Source organism: Bos indicus, chromosome 12, assembly GCF_029378745.1.
Source record: "Bos indicus isolate NIAB-ARS_2022 breed Sahiwal x Tharparkar chromosome 12, NIAB-ARS_B.indTharparkar_mat_pri_1.0, whole genome shotgun sequence".
NCBI lineage: Eukaryota > Metazoa > Chordata > Mammalia > Artiodactyla > Bovidae > Bos > Bos indicus.
Window position 1 is genome coordinate 35763454 of NC_091771.1, and position 13141 is coordinate 35776594.

Here is a 13141-nt window from a genome sequence, read left to right on the forward strand (position 1 = left end):
GGGAAGGAGGGGGACTTGGCGCACAGATCTCTGTTTCCAGGCACGTGCCACTCACCAGGGACACGTGGATGAACAAGACAGAGCTAGTCCTACACATCAGGACAAGTTCAGCCTGGTGATCTTACCGTATGAATTCTCATAGTGACCCCCACAAGGCAAGACCTCATGTGGCTGCAAAGCCTAAAATACTACAATGTGGCTCTTTACAAAAGATTCTCAACCCACATGTTTAAAAGTTGAGATTCTGGTCTCCACTCCTGATGTGTGGGCTTTCCCAAACCAAGCTGTTCTCTGACCCCAGTGTGTGTCCTGCAACTCAGCTCAGCCCTGAGACAGCGTCATGTCCGGCAGGTAGGGGTCTCCATCCCACAGGGTTGCCCCACCCCTCACACTTCAGATTCCAGCTCAGTCCAGTTGTCATCTGTGCTCCCAACCTACTGGCTGTGGTTCCTACCATCCCTTCTTGGGTTTGCTTTACTGGCTAGAGTGGCTCCCAGGCTCAGGAGACCAATTCCCCAGTGGATTACTGGTTTTTTACAAATGGAATTAGGGCTACTGCAAACAAGCAACTCAAGCTTGGGACTTGAACCCATGGTCTTTTAACTGAGATCACACACCTGGTTTCGAGACTTAAGAAGCTCATGTTCTTTATGTCTCCTTGAGAATTCAGTGAGAGACAAAGCGATAGGGAATTGGATTTATTTAGAGAGAAACACACTTCACAGACAGAGTGCAGGCCATCTCAGAAGGCGAGAGCCACCCCAGGGTAGAGCGTTGTTAGCTTTCATGTGCTCAGTCGTGTCCGACTCTTTGCAACCCCACGGCCTGTAGCCCGCCAGGCTCCTCTGTCTGTGGAATTCTCTAGGCAAGAATACTGGAGCCCATTGCCATTTCCTTCTCTAGGGGATCTTCTGGACCCAAGGATCAAACTCTGGTCTCCTGCATTGCAGGCAGATTCTTTACTACTGCAACACCTTACTTATTTAATAGGGGTGGGTAATTTCATAGGCTAATGAGTGGGAGGAGTATTCCAGCTCTTTTGGGGAAGGAATGGGGACTGTCATGGTGCCTGGGGGTGTGTCACTTAGCATGCTGATGTGTTAGAGTGATTGCCTGCAATGTGGGAGACCCGGGTTTGATCCCTGGGTTGGGAAGATCCCCTGGAGAAGGGAAAGGCTACCCACTCCAGTATTCTGGCCAGGAGAATTCCATGGACTGTATAGTCCATGGGGTTGCAAAGACGCAGACACAACTGAGTGACTGACTTTCACACACTAAGGCTCAAGGTCTAGTGGAAGTCAACTTCCCTGCCATCTTAGGTTCTTATCTGTTTATGTCGTGTCCTCGGGCTGTGTCATTGTTTTAAAGGTTGTGCCCTTCCCTCCTGTTTCACTTCCAATCAACACCAGGATGAAGAAATACACAGGAGACATGTGGGAGGCAGGGAGCTTTCCTGCCCTCTGGTGTCCCCCCTCCCTGAATATCCACCTGTTCAACCTGGAGGCTCTCTGAACTCCCTCTTTGGGTTTTTTGGTGGCTCTGACACTTAGACACTGTTGATTAAATAACTGGTGATTGTACTCAGCCTCCAGCTCCTCTCCCTCTCCTGAGGTCAGGGGCAGGACTTCAAGTGCTGGCCCTGAAATTACTGGGTTGGTGATACAAGCAACCAGCCCTGTCCTGAGGTGCTTTCAAAAGTCACCTCATTAACATAACAAAAGACACTCCCCTGCACAGGATATTCCAAGGAGTTTTAGGAGCTCTGTGTCAGCTCTTTGAACACCAGTGCAAAGATGTATGTCACAGCATCACAATAGTAATAGATACGAAGATGAAAATATTAATATTAACACATTTTGTGGTAGTTTATCCCTATTGTTTAGTCACTAAGTTGTGTCCGACCCTGGGACCCCATGGACTGTAGCTCGCCTGTCCATGGGATTCTCCAGGCACGAACACTGGAGTGGGTTGCCACTTCTTTCTCTAGGGGATCTTCCTGAGCCAGGGATCAAAACCACATGTCTTGCATTACTTCTGAGCCACCAGGTTTATCACTGTAGACGTGGAGAAATGGTCCTTTCTTTGCTTCTAGGTTCTTTGGGTGATCTGAGAATTAAACTGATGTAAGGCAGATTGCCTGGAAAATCCCATGGACGGAGGAGCCTGGAAGGCTGCAGTCCATGGGATCGCTGAGGGTCGCACACGACTGAGCAACTTCACTTTCACTTTTTACTTTCATGCATTGGAGAAGGAAATGGCAACCCACTCCAGTGTTCTTGCCTGGAGAATCCCAGGGACGGGGGAGCCTGGTGGGTTGCACAGAGTCGGACACGACTGAAGTGACTTAGCAGCAGCAGCAGCAAGGCAGATTAATAGGAGAAAAACAAATGTTATTCTATGTGGATGGGAGCCCCGTGAAGCAGCGGGGGCCCACAATGAAGCAAGGGGCTGAAGCTTCTGTAAGGCCTGGTGGGTGGAGGGGCAGTCAGGATGTGGGGAGGCGGAGGAGGCCTTTCCTAGGAGGGAGAGGAGACCTGGCCTGCTGTGTGGTGTTTCTTGGGTGAAACACTCTTCTGACCCGGGTCCCCCCACCCCCGAAGTATAAACGTAGGCAGTTGAAGGCAAGTTTAGGAGAAGTTCCTGAACCTGCTGGGTTTTGATTGCCTTTAGATCAGAATAGTCCTTGTGCCACAGTGGCATCTTTTGGGGTGAAAAAACCCACTCCCCTTCATTGCCTTGTGTGTTTGGTGATCTCTGAGCTCGCATGCATTGGCTCTAATCTGTGGAAACCCAGGTCCTGCACGGGTCCTGGTGAATGCCCCACTGGGGGTTTTCTCAGCTACCCACCTGTTTGGGGACAGACTGGGGTCTGACATTGTCTCCTTCGTGCCTGACCTAGGGTCTCAGGCTCAGGTTCCCCTACATGTACCCTCAGGGCAACCCTGCCTTCTGCTGGTTTCAGTTCTTTCATTTTTTGTTGATAAATATTTTCTACTTAAACAACTCCTTTTTATTTTCTAGGTTTTCTCTTTTTAAAATTGTTATTCAGTCGCTCAGTAATGTCTGACTCTTTACGACTGCATGGACTGCAGCATGCCAGGCTTCCCTGTCCTTCATGGTCTCCCAGAGTTTGCTCAGACTCATGTCCATTGAGTCAGTGATGCCATCCAACCATCTCATACTCTGTTGGCCTTCTCCTCCTGCCTTCAATCTTTCCCAGCATCAGGGTGTTTTCCAGTGAGTCAGTTCTTCACAAAGTATTGGAGCTTCAGCTTCAGGTGGCCAAAGTATTGGAGCTTCAGCTTCAGCATCAGTCCTTCCAGTGACTATTCAGGACTGATTTCCTTTAGGATTGACTGGTTTGATCTCCTTGCTGTACAAGGGACTCTCAAGAGTCTTCTTGAACACCACAGTCCAAAGCATCAACTCTTTGGTGCTTAGCCTTCTTTATGGTCCAACTCTCACATCTGTACATGACTATTGGAGAAACCATAGCTTTGACATATGGACATTTGTTGGCAAAGTAACATCTCTGCCTTTTAATAAGCTGTCTAGGTTTGTCATGAATTTTCTTCCTAGTGTGGAGTTCATATAATTTTCACACGTCACAAAGTACTCCCAAACATTTAAAAATGTAAAAGTCACCCTTATGTCTCAAGCCACGGGGCAATAGTGGACTCTGGTTTGCTGACTGACGTACTTTTCATTTCCGTTGTAGTTTCACCTCATGTTGTAGATGCAATTCCACTGCACCTGTAACCAACAGAAAACTAAGATCCCTAATTGAAAAGTTCTTTGTCCTATCTCTTGGGGTATTTATATTGATAGACTTTATTATTTAAGTGTATCATGAAAGAGTTTGGCCACTTTTTAAAGTCCTTTCAGGCATCAAGGAGAACATTGGGAAATTGTAAATAAGGTTTTCTTTTTCTTAGGCTAGATTAAAGGCTTTCTTATAATATTTTCCTACTACTTTGTTTAATTAAGAGCTGATATTTTAAGTATTACTGGTGGCCAGTTAAATGGAGCTTTTGGATATCGGCCTAAGATTTTTGAACCAAGGAACAAACAAGCAACACCCCTTCCAAAAATCAGTTAGCAGCCTTATTTAGGAAAAGCAAATGTCCTGAATTATGTGTCTTTCCTCATGAGTGGCTTTCTTTCTAGACGCAGCCCTCTCCCCCCACCACGTGTAAGCTGACTGCACTTTAATGTGCAGAACTGGTTGTGCTTCTCTGGCAGGAAGCAGGATTTCAGGGTATCTCGTGACACCTCGGCTCAAGTTTTTGCTGGCGAAGCCGGCAGGAGGATCAACTATGAGTCGTGTCTCCTCACCCTCCTTATAGGGGGGAGGTACACTCAATTTTAGGTCTTATGACTTGCATAAGGCCACCTACATCCTTTTTTCTTTTTTTTTAATTAGGGAACTAAAAGATCTTAGATGCCACAACTAAGATGTGGTCTTAAATGCCACAATTAAGACCCAGCACAGCCAAATAAATAAATATTTTTAAAAAGAAGAAGCAGCAGCAGCATAAACAGTGTATCTTCCTGACTAGATTGAATTGACTGCTGTTTGGGGAGAATGGACACATGTATATGTGTGGCTGAGTCCCTTTGCTGTCCACGTAATCTTTTTCTAGCAGAGTAGGAAAACGAGTCTCTTAAAACCTCAAGTATTCAAACTCGTAACAGAAAGGGAACTTGACCTTGGAAAACCCTATTAGCAGATGCTTCACTGGTTGGCTTTTGTTCTCGGGCAAATGCTCAATGCTTGGCCTGTGTTAGGGCTCAAGAATTTGAGAGGGTGGTTGTATTTCAAGAAGAAAAACACAGGTCAAATAAACAAAGTTGAAATGTGGACTCAGATTGGGAGTGTTTTGTTTCTCATGACTTGTGTTCAGTTTCATTTCCACGTGGTGACACGCCGGGCTTGCCTCTCAGGACCAGGACCCCAGCCTGGGCCATGGTGACATCTGAGTGACAGCCCCACGTGGGGGCGGAGGGCCAGCTGCCTGGAGCCCTGGCTGAAATCGCCATCTTTGGGTGAACTCTGCTCGTGTCTCAACTGCCATCTCTGTCATGTGGAGATGGTCATTCTGAACTTGAGTCACTGAAAATGGATCTGCTTTTCCACGTGGACATTGATTTAGTAGACCAGCAGAAGTGGTCTCTGAAAACTGGGTGGCTGCCCTGGGCTCTGTTGCCTCGGTAGCTGAACTTCCTATCCCGACAGCTGGGTCTCTGACTCGATTAACTCGCCACCCAGATCTGTGCATTTGCTTCAACATCTTGAACCTGGATTTGATCTGGATTCCTCTGGACTGGTCTGGTTTGAAGCTGCCTTTTAGTTGTCCATGTAGCTTTGGTTAGAATAACTGAGGTTAATAGATCACAGAGTGGCCTCCCATGGCTCCCATCCAAGTCTTGCTACAGTCACTGAAAAATGTATGCAATCTGGGTGTAGTCATAAGAATCATGCACAAGACATTCATGGAGAAATTTTTTTTAATTTAATTAATTAACTTTTATTTTTTGCTGTGCTGGGTCTTCGTTGCACCACAGGCTTTTCCCTAGTTGTTGTGAGTGGAGGCTGCTCTCTAGTTGCGGTGTGTGGGCTTCTCATCATGGTGCCTTCTCTTGTTTCGGGCCCTCTAGGTGCACGGGCTCAGTAGTGGTGGTTCCCGGGCTCAAGAGCACAGGCTCAGTAGTTGTGGTGCACGGGCTTAGTTGTCCCATAGCATGTGAGATCTTCCTGCACCAGGGATCCAACCCAAGTCTCCTTCACTGGCGGGCAGATTCTTTATCACTGTGCCACCAGGGAAACCATCGCCGAGCGATTTTTTTCAGCTGTATGAAGGCCAGTAAAGAAGAAATAAGTTAGCGGGCAGGAGCCTGTCTGCAGGGATGTAACCAGGACGGTGCAGGGCAGTGAGTGACTGGACCTCCCTGGGCTGAGAAGTTCCCAAGTGACCTGAGTGCTGTCGCCAGAAGCTGACTCCAAGGGGCCGTGGGTCCCGTGGGTCGTTGAACCTGACATATCTGTGTGTTCACAGGTCATGCTGTCCCTTGGCTGTCACTAGGACAGTCCAAATGATTGCTTCATGTCACTTATTGACTCTTCCCAAATAGGAATGGTTTCCCCTTCTCTGATTTGTGTAAGTTGTTATTGTTGTTCAGTCACTAAGTCAGGTCCGACTCTTTTCAATCCCATGGACTACAGCATGCCAGGCTACCCTGTCCTTCACCATTTCCTAGAATTTGCTCAAACTCATGCCCATTGAGTAGGTGATGCCATACAACCATCTCATCCTCTGTTGTCCCCTTCTCCTCCTGCCTTCAATCTTTCCCAGGATCAGGGTCTTTTCCAATGAATCAGTTCTTTGTATCAGGTGGCCAAAGTACTGGAGCTTCAGCTTCAGCCTCAGTCCTTCCAGTGAATATTCAGGGTTGATTTCCTTTAGGATTGACTGGTTGGATCTTGCTGCATCAGTTCTTCAGTGCTCAGCCTTCTTTATGGTCCGACTCTCACATATGCTAATTGTATACTTAAAACTGGGGAGAAGCCAGAGTACTTTGACTGTCTCTGGCTGGTAGGGTGAGGAGTGACTGCTCTTGGGTTCAGGGAGTCACCCCGACGTCCCCGTCCTGTGGGCTCCAGGTGTGTGGACACATGTGTTCTCTGGGCGGGAGGGCTGTGAAGGCTCACACAGGATTAAGTAGGGTGTGGACACAGGAATGTGAGTTCTGGTCGCTTCTCCCTGTGAGGTTTCCCTGGGCAGTGGGTCTGGGCACGCAGATCCCCAGGTCTCCTGTGGCACAGATGGAGGGATGGTCTGCCTGCAGAGCACTGGCCTTTATCTACCTCTGGGGAGGTTTTCAGGTTGAGGTGTCCGAGGCACTGGACCGGTCACCCGCGTGAGTAAGTGGTGTGTTGAGGGGTGCAGCCGTCAGCAGACTGGGGACCGGGCCCTGTGCTGTCAAGCAGAAGTCTCAATTCAGTTCACTCAGTTGTGTCCAACTCTGCGACCCCATGGACTGCAGCACGCCAGGCCTCCCAGTCCATCACCATCTCCCGAAGCTTGCTCAAACTCATGTCCATCGAGTTGGTGATGCCATCCAACCATCTCATCCTCTGTCGGCCCCTTCTCCTGCCTTCAATCTTTCCCAGCATCAGGGTTTTTTCCAATGAGTCAGTTCTTCTCTTCAGGTGACTAAAGTATTGGAGCTTCAGCTTACTGGCCAAACTGATCACATGAACCACAGCTTTGTCTAGCTGGATGAAACTATGAGCCATGCCGTGTAGGCCACCCAAGATAGATGGGTCATATTGGAGAGTTCTGACAAAATGTGGTCCTCTGGAGAAGGGAATTGCAAACCACTTCAGTATTCTTGCCTTGAGAACCCCATGAACAGTATGAAAAAGCAGGTCTGGAGCTCCTGTTTTTAATAAAAACCTTGATATTCTGCCTCTCCCCCGCCCACTTCAAAAAATGATAAAAATGAGATGAATGAATGAAAAAAGAGTGTCCACACAGTGTTCCACAGTGTATGGATGTGAGAGTTGGACTGGGAAGAAAGCTGAGCGCCAAAGAATTGATGCTTTTGAACTCTGGTGTTGGAGAAGACCCTTGAGAGTCCCTTGGACTGCAAGGAGATCCAACCAGTCCATCCTAAAGGAGATCAGTCCTGGGTGTTCATTGGAAGGACTGATTCTGAAGCTGAAACTCCAATACTTTGGCCACCTCATGAGAAGAGTTGACTCATTGGAAAAGCCCCTGATGCTGGGAGGGATTGGGGGCAGGAGGAGAAGGGGACGATAGAGGATGAGATGGCTGGATGGCATCACCAACTCGATGGACATGAGTTTGGGTGAACTCCGGGAGTTGGTGATGGACAGGAAGGCCTGGCGTGCTGTGATTCATGGGGTCGCAGAGTCCAACACGACTGAGCGACTCAACTGAACTGAACTGATCTTTTGAGTCCTGGGCGGTGCTCCACTGCCCTCTAGAGGTGAAACTCGTGCACTGCAGTCACCTGACGAGGTAGTAGCGTATGAGGCCCAGAAGCTGGCTGAGCATCTCACCTTTCTCAGGTATTTATGTTTGTTCCCTGCAAAGCTTGATGCAGAAGTTCTAGAATACTCAGTGTAAAATATTGGAACTAGTGGAACTAGTGTTTTGTGTTTTTTTTGGCTAATATACTATAACTCTTCCAAATCATTTCAGTTCAGTTCAGTCGCTCAGTCGTGTCCAACTCTTCGCAACCCCATGAATTGCAGCACACCAGGCCTTTCTGTCCATCACCAACTCCCGGAGTTCACTCAAACTCATGTCCATCAAGTCGATGATGCCATCCAGCCATCTCATCCTCTGTCGTCGCCTTCTCCTCCTGCCCCCAATCCCTCCCAACATCAGAGTCCTTTCCAATGAGTCAACTCTTCAGATGAGGTGGCCAAAGTATTGGAGTTTCAGCTTTAGCATCAGTCCTTCCAAAGAATACCCAGGACTGATCTCCTTCAGAATGGACTGGTTGGATCTCCTTGCAGTCCAAGGGACTCTCAAGAGTCTTCTCCAACACCACAGTTCAAAAGCATCAATTCTTCGGCACTCAGCTTTCTTCACAGTCCAACTCTCACATCCATACATGACTACTGGAAAAACCATAGCTTTGACTAGATGGACCTTTGTTGGCAAAGTAATGTCTCTGTTTTGAATATGCTATCTAGGTTGGTCATAACTTTCCTTCCAAGGAGTAAGCGTCTTCTAATTTCATGGCTGCAGTCACCATCTGCAGTGATTTTGGAACCCCAAAAAATAAAGTCTGATACTGTTTCCACTGTTTCCCCATCTATTTCCCATGAAGTGATGGGACCAGATGCCATGACCTTAGTTTTCTGAATGTTGAGCTTTAAGCCAACTTTTTCACTCTCCACTTTCACTTTCATCAAGAGGCTTTTTAGTTCCTCTTCACTTTCTGCCATAAGGGTGGTGTCATCTGCATATCTGAGGTTATTGATCTTTCTCCCGGCAATCTTGATTCCAGATTGTGCTTCATCCAGCCCAGAGTTTCTCATGATGTACTCTGCATATAAGTTAAATAAGCAGGGTGACAATATACAGCCTTGACGTACTCCTTTTCCTATTTGGAACCAGTCTGGTGTTCCATGTCCAGTTCTAACTGTTGCTTCCTGACCTGCATACAGGTTTCTCAAGAGGCAGGTCAGGTGGTCTGATATTCCCATCTCTTTCAGAATTTCCCACAGTTTATTGTGATCCACACAGTCAAAGGCTTTGGCATAGTCAATAAAGCAGAACTAGATGTTTTTCTGGAACTCGCTTCCTTTTTCTATGATCCAGCAGATGTTGGCAATGTTATCTCTGGTTCCTCTGCCTTTTCTAAAACCAGCTTGAACATCTGGAAGTTCATGGTTCACGTATTGCTGAAGCCTGTCTTGGAGAATTTTGAGCGTTACTTTACTAGCGTGTGAGATGAGTGCAGTTGTGCGGTAGTTTGAGCATTCTTTGGCATTGGAATGAAAACTGACCGTTTCTAGTCCTGTGGCCACTGCTGAGTTTTCCAAATTTGCTGGGATATTGAGTGCAGCACTTTCACAGCATCATCTTTCAGGATTTGAAATAGCTCAACTGGAATTCCATCACCTCCACTAGCTTTGTTCATAGTGATGCTTTCTAAGGCCCACTTGACTTCACATTCCAGGATGTCTGGCTCTAGGTCAGTGATCACACCATCGTGATTATCTGGGTCATGAAGATCTTTTTTGTACAGTTCTTCTGTGTATTCTTGCCACGTCTTCTTAATATCTTCTGCTTCTGTTAGGTCCATACCATTTCTGTCCTTTATCGAGCCCATCTTTGCATGAAATGTTCCCTTGGTATCTCTAATTTTCTTGAAGAGATCTCTAGTCTTTCCCATTCTGTTGTTTTCCTCTATTTCTTTGCACTTATCTTTTCTTGCTATTCTTTGGAACTCTGCATTCAGATGCTTATATCTTTCCTTTTCTCCTTTGCTTTTTGCTTTTCTTCTTTTCACAGCTATTTGTAAGGCCTTCCCAGACAGCCATTTTGCTTTTTGCATTTCTTTTCCATGGGGGTGGTCTTGCTCCCTGTCTCCTGTGCAATGTCACGAACCTCATTCCATAGTTCATCAGGCACTCTATCTATCAGATCTAGGCCCTTAAATCTATTTCTCACTTCCACTGTATAATCATAAGGGATTTGATTTAGGTCATACCTGAATGGTCTAGTGGTTTTCCCTACTTTCTTCAATTTCAGTCTGAATTTGGCAATAAGGAGTTCATGATCTGAACCACAGTCAGCTCCCAGTCTTGTTTTTGTTGACTGTATAGAGCTTCTCCATCTTTGGGTGCAAAGAATATAATCAATCTGATTTCAGTGTTGACCATCTTGTGATGTCCATGTGTAGAGTCTTCTCTTGTGTGGTTGAAAGAGGGTGTTTGCTATGACCAGTGCATTCTCTTAGCAAAACTGTATTAGTCTTTGCCCTGTTTCATTCCATATTCCAAGGTCAAATTTGCCTGTTACCCCAGGTGTTTCTTGACTTCCTACTTTTGCATTCCAGTTCCCTATAATGAAAAGGACATCTTTTGGGGGTGTTAGTTCTAAAAGGTCTTGTAGGTCTTCATAGAACCGTTCAACTTCAGCTTCTTCAGTGTTACTGGTTGGGGCATAGACTTGATTACTGTGATATTGAATGGTTTGCCTTGGAAACTAACAGAGATCATTCTGTCGTTTTTGAGATTGCATCCAAGTACTGCGTTTCAGACTCTTTTCTTGACCATGATGGCTACTCCATTTCTTCTAAGGTATTCCTGCCCACAGTAGTAGATATAATGGTCATCTGAGTTAAATTCACCCATTCCAGTCCATTTTAGTTCGCTGATTCCTAAGATGTCGACGTTCACTCTTGCCATCTCCTGTTTGACCACTTCCAATTTGCCTTGATTCATGGACCTAACATTCCAGGTTCCTATGCAATATTGCTCTTTACAGCATCGGACCTTGCTTCTATCACCAGTCACATCCACAACTGGGTATTGTATATGACAAAAACCTCAGAGATTGTTCTCCTTAAAAAAAAATTTAACCCCAAGTCCTCCTTGGTGTGATGGCTTGTGATGGCTTCTTCACCCAGCTATCTGGTATCAGGAGAGGCCACACCCGCCTAAGGGATCTTGGACTCCTTCTCTTTGCCATGAAGCTGCTTTTGGTTGAAGATAATAAGAAATCTGTATTTCAGCGCATCTTTCTAGTGGGTTTTTTTTTTTTTCCCTCACAGTAACAATAGCAAAAGAGTTTCCCTTCCTCTATTTGTGGCTAAAACAAAAAGTTTAAAATGCACAGCTTTAAGGAAGAAACAGGACAAGGGAGCTGGCTGACCCACGTGGGCCCCAGCATCCCAGGAACGCCAGCTTCCCAGGGGAGGACAGGACGAGCAGGGACCCCACGGGTGCCTGGGCTCAGGGGTGACCTGCAGACCCTTGACCCAGGCCTGTCCCTCCCAGTCAGTGTTCCCACACTCAGTTGTGCCACAGCCTGGCCTTTCTTGCAGCCCCCAGCCCAGTGACCTGAGACCCAGGCCCTCAGATCACCGGCCATGCTTGAGCCGTCGCCCCATCCCAGGGCCTCCCTGACCTTGGCTGACACCCTCCGCCCCTGAGCGCAAACCCAGCTTGCTGTCAAGAACTCCGACAGCTTAATGATAAACCTGCAGCCTAAAACTATGTAAGAGTGACTGAGTCACTGGCACAGGAATCCAGAGAATGTTCTGGAGCCTGTGTGTGTTTGCTCGTCTGTGTATTTAACATGTCCTGAGTTACAGGCAGGACACACTGCATCGTCTGCCAGGCCGAGATGGGAATGTGGGCCCAGCTCAGGAGTCTTCACCCTGCCTGGTCCATATCTCCAGGCGCCTGCTCTCAGCCCTCTCCCCAGAGGCACTGAACTGAGGCCCAAGAAGCCCTGCTTTCTGCTTCTATGTCCCACAGGCATTGTTGGGGGGCGGGGGGAGGAGGCTGTGCCTCGAGGTATTGGAATCTTAGTTCCCTGCTGCTGCTGCTAAGTCACTTCAGTCGTGTCTGACTCTGTGCGACCCCATAGACGGCAGCCCACCAGGCTCCCCTGTCCCTGGGATCCTCCAGGCAGGAACACTGGAGTGGGTTGCCATAACCTGTACCCCTGGCAGTGGTTAAGCTCGGTCTTAAGCACTGAGAAGTCCCCTATCTTAATAACTGTTGTGTCCATTTTGGCAGTATTAAGTACATTCATAGTGTTGTACAACCATCCATCCACACAACTCTTGTCCTCTTGAAAAACTGAAAATTGTCCCCAATGAAGAACGACTCCCCTCCCACAACCCCCATTCTCTCTGTCTCTGTGGATTCTGTCACTACAGGTCCCTCATATAAGTGGAATCACATGGAATCTGTCCCTTTGTGATGGCTTATTTCACTCAGCATCATGTCCTTAAGGTTCATCTGTGGAGTAGCAGGTGTCAGAATCCCCTTCCCTTTTAAGGCTGAGGAACATTACAGTAGCAGCAGCAACATTACATTGTCACTGTGACAAAAGTCTGTGTAGTCAAAGCTATGCTTTTTCAGTAGTCACATACAGATGTGGGAGTTGGACCATAAAGAAAAATGAGCACCAAAGAATTGATACTTTTGAACAGTGGTGTTGGAGAAGACTCTTGAGAATCTCTTGGACTGCAAGGAGATCAAACCAGTCAATCCTAAAGAAAATCAACACTGAATATTCACTGGGAGGACTGATGCTGAAGCTAAAGCTCCAATACTCTGGCCACCTGATGCGAAGAACTGACTCATTGGAAAAGACTCTGATACTGGGAAAGATTGAAGGCAGGAGGAGAAGTGGGCAACAGAGGATAAAATGTCGGGCATAAGTTTGAGCAAATTCCAGGAGATGGTGAAGGACAGGGAAGCCTGGCGTGCTGATGTCCATGGGGTCACAAAGAGTCAGACATGACTGAGTGACTGAACAACAGCATTCCATTGTGTACAACAGTATTCCATTCATCTGTCTGTGGACATGGAGTTGTCCCCATCTTTTGACCACTGTGAACAATGCTGCTGTGGAAATGG

General features: G+C 47.1%; 1 protein-coding gene across 2 annotated transcripts in view; it reads left to right on the forward strand.

Annotated features, from left to right (window-relative positions):
• CRYL1 (crystallin lambda 1) overlaps positions 1 to 13141 on the forward strand; it is a 56577-nt gene that overhangs the window by 4464 nt on the left and 38972 nt on the right. The window lies entirely within an intron of this gene.